Consider the following 6,711-nt stretch of genomic DNA (forward strand, 5'->3'; position numbering starts at 1 on the left):
ACTTTCAGCCACTCTACCCTCCAAATCCACCATTTTAAGCATGCGTATTGCCACTTGGCAAACTTAAGTAACCTCATGAAGGTTGAAAGGATACCATATATATTGGAAACAGAAGCAAAAACACATTAAGTGAAAAAAAAATCAAGAGTTGTTTGAATTTTAGAATAGAATGAACATGTCAACCCGCAAGGACAGAAGTCTGTTTGAAGTGGTAAAAACGAGAAAGAAGGCGACTTCTGCATCAATAGTGGATCTCGCCCTGCAGAAGGACAAAGGGAAGACAGGCCCAGACAAAAGAAGGGAGAATAAAGACAGAAGGCCTGAGAAATCAGAGCGAGCCCATGGTGAATTTGAAACAGACAAAGGAGCAGCCTGGACATGGACTCTGGGGTGACACAAAGATGGTGTGATTGAGTACAGGGCACCACTAATGTGTGGGAGACACATTCACAAGGCGTCCAGGCGGTGACAGACCCAAAACTCTTTGCTGAGCCAATAAAGACGGACAGCTGTTAGGGGGCGGGAGCGACACAATGCTCAATTCAGAACACAGAAATTCTTCTTTGTTTTTTTTAAGAGAGAATCTAGTCATTCATAAAACCGCAACTTCACTTCACCCAAATGACTTTAAATTGAAGTGGGAAGCCAGAGGTTTCAACGGCTGGAAAATCCTGGTAAATGTAATCTAAACCATTCAGTTGGTCGTTCTTCCTATATTATCTAGCAAAATATTACAGTGAGCAATATTTTGTGCTAGAAGCTATATAGATGGAGAAAAGGAGATCCAGTTTCTATTTTAAGCAAGGGGAGGGGCACATTCTGGAATTCGATAGCTCCTTGTGGAATTCTTTACCCATTGCCAAACTTAAAGCCAACTAAGCAAGTTCTCAGTGTAGGATAGTGTTTCGAAGCATACAGGCCAGTCCGTGCCTAGTGGTTAAGGGAGCTGGATCTCACATGGCTGACCACATAATTTGAGTTCTGGACCCGGCATCTTGCAAAACAAGTGGGGCATGTATGAACACATCCGAAAATCCCGAAAGGAGGAAGAAGTGGAGGAGAGGGGATTGTGGTGTGACCATTCTCCATGGGGGATTGTTTTCTCCCTCTCTCTGGCTAGCACATACACCCTCTGGCAAATTAAAAAAAAAAAAACAAAAAAAAAAGAAAAACAGAAATGAACAAAGAAAAAGAAAAAATAGATCCAATTTCTGCGATGGTTTTTTTTTTTTTTTCTTTTGTCAACTTGGCTGGGCTCTAGTATCCAGTTATTCAATGATTCATCTCCATGTTGCCGTGGAGGCGACACAAGGAGATTCTCCTTAAAAATGTGGGTGGGCCTAATTCAATCAACTGAAAGACAGAAAAAAAAACGGGGATGTCTCTGAGAAAAAAGAATACATTCTAGCTTCGGACTGCAACATCAGTTCCTGCAGAGACATTTCCAGCCTACCAGGTTCCCTTCCGACAGCAGCCTTCCATTCTCCAGCAATGGTATATACCAATCCTGCTGATTTTGCTTTTCTGAAGAGCCCAGATTGATAAAAACCTAAGTAGACCCCTTGGGTTTGAGCTCTAGTTTTGCTACTTCCCTGTCTAGGTGACCTTTGTTGTTTTTAAAGATTTTTTTTTTTGCTATAGGGTGTGCACTCATCAAAGAGACAGAGAGAGACAGGAAGCAAGAAATTACCTTGGTGGTGGTGGTGGTGGGGGTGGCCAAGTGCAATTCCTTCTCCATTTTTTCCTCTCAGGATTTTGGGAATGTATGCACACATGCCCAGTGTGAGTTTCAAGCTACCACGTTCAGAACTTGAACTGCGGTCAGTCATGTAGGAGTCCAGCACCTTAAACCACTATGCCACTTGCTTACCCCTGCTTTTTATTAAATTGTATTTATTTATTTATTATAATTACTATTATTTGATTTCCTATAGGGATTGTGCACGAGAGAGAGAGAGAGAGAGAGAGAGAGAGAATGTGCAAGCCACCAGATCCAGGACTCACATGTATGCATGTGTGCCCCAAATCCCGAGAGGAAAATGGAGAAGGGATTGCAGAGTGGCCATCCTCCCTGGAGGGTGATTTCTTGCTTTCTGACTCTCTGTCTCTCCAGCAAGTGCACGTGCCCTATAGCAAAAATCTCTCTCTAAAAAAAGAGAGAGAGAGAGAGAGAGAGAGAGACCAGCAGATAGATTGCTGTGTGCAATGTTGGACTTCCACTTTCTGGACCACAGTTCAAGTCCCAGGTGTGTGTGTGTATGTGCGCGCGCCTAAAATCCCGAGAAAAAAATGGAGGAGAAGGGATTGCTGTGTGGTCATTGCCCTGGAGAGTGATTCTCTCTGGTGAGTACCCACACCCTATAGCAAAAATCTCGCTCAAAAAAAAAAAAAAAAAAAAAAAGAAAAAAAAGAAAAGAAACTGTCTGTGAAATAAACAATTCTATGAGGCCAAGTTGTAGATCTCTATTTCTCAGTTGGAAGACTTGAGATTACCTTACTTCCAGCAAGGTGCCATCAACCAAATTTGCCCACTCCAGAAACAGAACAGCCTTGGGACAACAGCTTATCCCAACTGATCCTTTGAATGGTGTAGAAGCAGGGAGAGACATCAGGCTAACCCCACATCGATGACGACTTGGCAAAACAGGGCTCGGAGCACAACTGATCCTTTGAAGTGTAGAAGCAGAGAGAGACATCAGGCTAACCCCACATTGATGACGACTTGGCAAAACAGGGCTCGGAGCACTTCTGGAACATTCTAGAACTCTAACGTCTCAGCTGCTCACACAGCTGTGCTCAATGAGGCTACCAGAAGAAAGACAGCACAGAGCTATTCCTACTATTTGCAAGGGTGGGAGTTTCATAAAGGGGTTCTACTCATTCTTTCTATCCCCACTATGGATACCCTACAGCAAACTGCCTTGGCTCCTTGGGATGAAAGATTAAATCGGAAATCCAAATGTTTTGTGGCACTCATTCTGGAGAGAGCATGACGAGCACGAAGAGGTGGTAAGTAACATCCGTCAAGCACTCACCAGAGCTCAGTGCTCTCGGAGTCTCACGCACGTGAACATACACCGTCCTGAACAACCCTTGAGGTACCTACACAATCACTCCCATTGCAGAGGAAGAAAATGAGTCTCCCAGCCAGGTAGCTCCTGTAAGGACAGACAGACAGAAAGTGGCAGGGCTGGACATGAACCCAGACTTTCTGGCTCAGAGCCCAGGCTGTCCCTCTTAGGCACACTGTGAGGAGGTCCTGGCAGTGGGAGCCAAGGGACACTCCAGGTTGTGACTGATGGGAGCGCTTGAGGGTCTCAGCGCATGCTCCCATTAAGTCAATTCATTTTAATGAAACTAGTTTCAGAGACTCAAATAGAGCAGATCATAAACAGTGTTCCTTCCTGATTTTCCTTTGTTGAGTTGTATAATTTGTAGCCACTTTTATCCATCAATACCAAAGTTCATAAAAGATTCATACTCTATGTAATAGTTGAATCTTTCATCTCTCTATAAAATATTTAAGACAGGAGTCAGCCCCTTAGCACAATGGTTCTGCATGTGCAGGGAGAGCTGGATCTGACATGGCTGACTCACAGTTCAAATCTCAGCCCCTACGACTTGAAAACTGCACTAGGCTGTGTGAGGGTGCCCCAAATCCTGGTAAGTGGAGGATGGAAGAAAAAGGACTGTAGCGTGACCATGCTCCATTGAGGTTGCTTTCTCTCTCTCTGTCTGACAAGCACAGAGAGAGAGAATTAAAAAAATTTTTAGGCAAAGCAATTTTGAAGTGATTTCTCATTTATTCACTAGTAGTGCAATCAAATCAAACACCTGCTTACTTGAAAATGGTAAAACATATTCATTCTCATTTGCTCCTGTCTTATACACACCAACTTCTCCCTATAAGATCTCACCTCAACAAAGGTGTTCTGTATTTCTGTTCTCCCACAGGGCCTAGGAACTATATTTTAGAAGGCTTTTCTGAAATATTTTCTTATAGCTCAGAAAACAAAAATATATACACAGGCTCAGATTCTATCAGAAACTGGTAAATTTTTGCATCGAAAGGACAGACCGGTCTCAGACACTCCTATCTAACAATACCGACTTCTCTGCCTCTCAGTATTGTTCTAAGGCCAAATTTAAAAGAAGAAGATAGGAGAAAACAACTACTTTTGCCCCAGAGACTTGCCCACAGCCTTGGTGCCCATTCGCCGACAATCCCCTGGAGCCAGTGCAGGCTCGTCCTGAATCCTGGGTCAGTGTTGCTATTAAGGAAGGGGAAATTTCAGGTAGCCTTGGCAGGAGAACAGAGAAGCAGAGGTACCACAAATGAAGCCTACGCCAAGTCCCCAAGTCTAACTTTGGCACCTGCGTAAACCTGCCTAGCTGTGTGTACCTGTTTCAGAGACAGAAGCACATAGCATGCAGAGAATAAAGCCACTACCTGGCTAACGTCCGCCTCTCAGAGAGACTATGCTGAGAACGGTCACATCTGCATGTCCCATGAACATCGCTGTGTACTGAGCTGGGGGTCTCCAAGCTCAGAGAGACAGGGGGTTAAGATTAGCATGTCAGAATTCTGGGGCCACCCCTGTCCTTTTCTGGTCCTGTGTGCATGGGGTTTTCACAGGAGCGGCCTCAGCAGAAGGGAGGGGGCTCCTCCTTCCTCTCCTCTCCATCTACTGACATCTTCCCTGTAAAACAGGCTGAGTATCCTAGCCTTCCTCAATTATGGACTTCCCACCATAAGGACTAGACGGGGCTGCATGTTCGGAGTGCTTTAATAGGATTACATCCTTAAATCCATAAATGATTACAAAAAGAATAGACCCACGAAACAGCTCCTTCTGAAACTTTTCCCTTTGAGTAATGACATGAGAACAGATTTCCCATGGGAGCTCTTTGACAAGAAAAAGCCTTCATTGCCAGAGTTCTGGTTTTCTACTTTAGATGCATGCATTCAGGTGTGTGTGTCTGTGTGTGTGTGTGTCTGTCTGCGAGTGTGATTCAGTTAAAATATAGTTGAAAACAGCTAACGAGCAATGTTCCAGGTAGTATTTCTAGACCAGTTTTGGAAATTCTGACAGGCATCTCCTCGAAAGCATGACCTTTAAAGCCAGCAAGACACAGCCCGCTGGCGATTTCCTGCAGTCACTCAGGACCCCGACAAGAGGCCTTCACAGTGGCACCGACCAGGTGCCCGGGGCAAGAGACAACAGACACATCACAGCTCCTCGCCTTCTACACCGACTTGATTAAGAGGAAATCCTGAGATCTCAGGACCGGATTAAGAGAACCAATAGGCTGGGCCAGCTGTTGGCATGGTGGTTAATGCAGCTGGATCCCACACGACCAACTATGCAGTTCGAGTCCTGAACCCACAACTTGAAAAACAAGCTGGGTGTGTGCCCAAAATCCTGAAAGGAGGGAGAAATGGAGGAGAAGGGATTAGAGTATGAGTGACCCCCACCGGGAGGGGCCTGCTCACTTTCCCACTGTCCAAAACATGTGCTCTCTGGCCAATTGTAAAAAAAATAAATAAATAAACACAAAAACCAAAACACACCCCAAACAAAGGCTCATTGGTTATCTTCATGGCATATGTAAGTCACATCAGTTAGTCCCTGGATGCTGTCATTCAGGCAAGTTTCCTGCACTCTTGGGGCAAAAATTCACCTTTTTTTTTTTCTTACATGAATGACAAAACAACGAACTTTAGGCTACAGATTCACCTCTAACTCATAAGCGAAACAATTATCATAGAAAACGCGTAAAGAGGAATTCTGGCCTTTGCCTGTCATTTCAGGCATGCAGCGTTTAGACGCGAGCAGGGCTCTGAGTGCCTCGCGAGCGCTGCTGGGTCCCTGTTTTGTGTCTCCATTCTGTTCATCTGTTTTCCCATGGGCAAGGAGCCACCACCTATCACAGAGCCCTCCCAGTCTTGGGTCAGCAGACAATACCGGCGAAATCTGTAAAAGGACGCGCTGGCTTGGGTGTGGTCCCTGGCAAAGGCGAGCAGTGGTCCTCTGGCTGCAGGTGCTAAAACCAGGAACCACACCCTTGGCGGGTCATCTCCACAAACGCTTCTCCCCTTTTTACCCCAATTTACAGAGATGGCCACCCCTGGGAACACACGGAGCCTCTCAACAGGGGCCACCTTGGCACACAATGCCCGCTGCTCTGGGAGCCGACTCTGCACCCAGGCGACCTCCGGCCTCGGCGCCGTTAAGCACGCCACGTCTCGGCTGCTGGTCAACCGCGTGCAGCAGGCGGCAGGGCCGCAGCTAGAAGGAACCAGAAGCCGGGGGCGTGACTGTGTGCCCGCCCTCTGACTGGGGGAACAGGAGACTGTCACCCGGAATTTCCCAGCGCAAACCCCAGAGAGACGGCGCGTGCCCCGAGGTTTCTCCAGGAGCACCTTCTGCACCAGAGCCTGCACCCCTGCGTTCTGGGAGCCCAGGTTCGTCGTCGGGCGGGTATCGGCGCCGGCTATTGTTCTCCGGGTCACCCCGGCGGGAGACGTCTCCCACCCTGTCTGGCTGGCAGCATCTGGGGCTGGGCAAAGCCTTACAGTTCTGCGAGAAAAGGGCGTGCCGGGGCGCTGCGGATTATCGCAAAATCCGAAGCGAGTCCCTAAGGGCTTGTTTCTAGCTGGGAGACAAAGCTCCTCGTGGGGCCACCCCAGCCGCGTCCGGGATCCGCCAT

The 6,711-nt window shown here is 47.0% G+C and overlaps 1 protein-coding gene across 1 annotated transcript in view; it reads right to left on the reverse strand.

The window, feature by feature from the left end:
- The window catches only part of DPYSL5 (dihydropyrimidinase like 5), a 110,587-nt gene that overhangs the window by 102,467 nt on the left and 1,409 nt on the right, over positions 1-6,711 (reverse strand). The window lies entirely within an intron of this gene.

The sequence above is a fragment of the Tupaia chinensis genome, unplaced genomic scaffold, assembly GCF_000334495.1.
Source record: "Tupaia chinensis unplaced genomic scaffold, TupChi_1.0 Scaffold139757_1, whole genome shotgun sequence".
Taxonomy (NCBI): domain Eukaryota; kingdom Metazoa; phylum Chordata; class Mammalia; order Scandentia; family Tupaiidae; genus Tupaia; species Tupaia belangeri.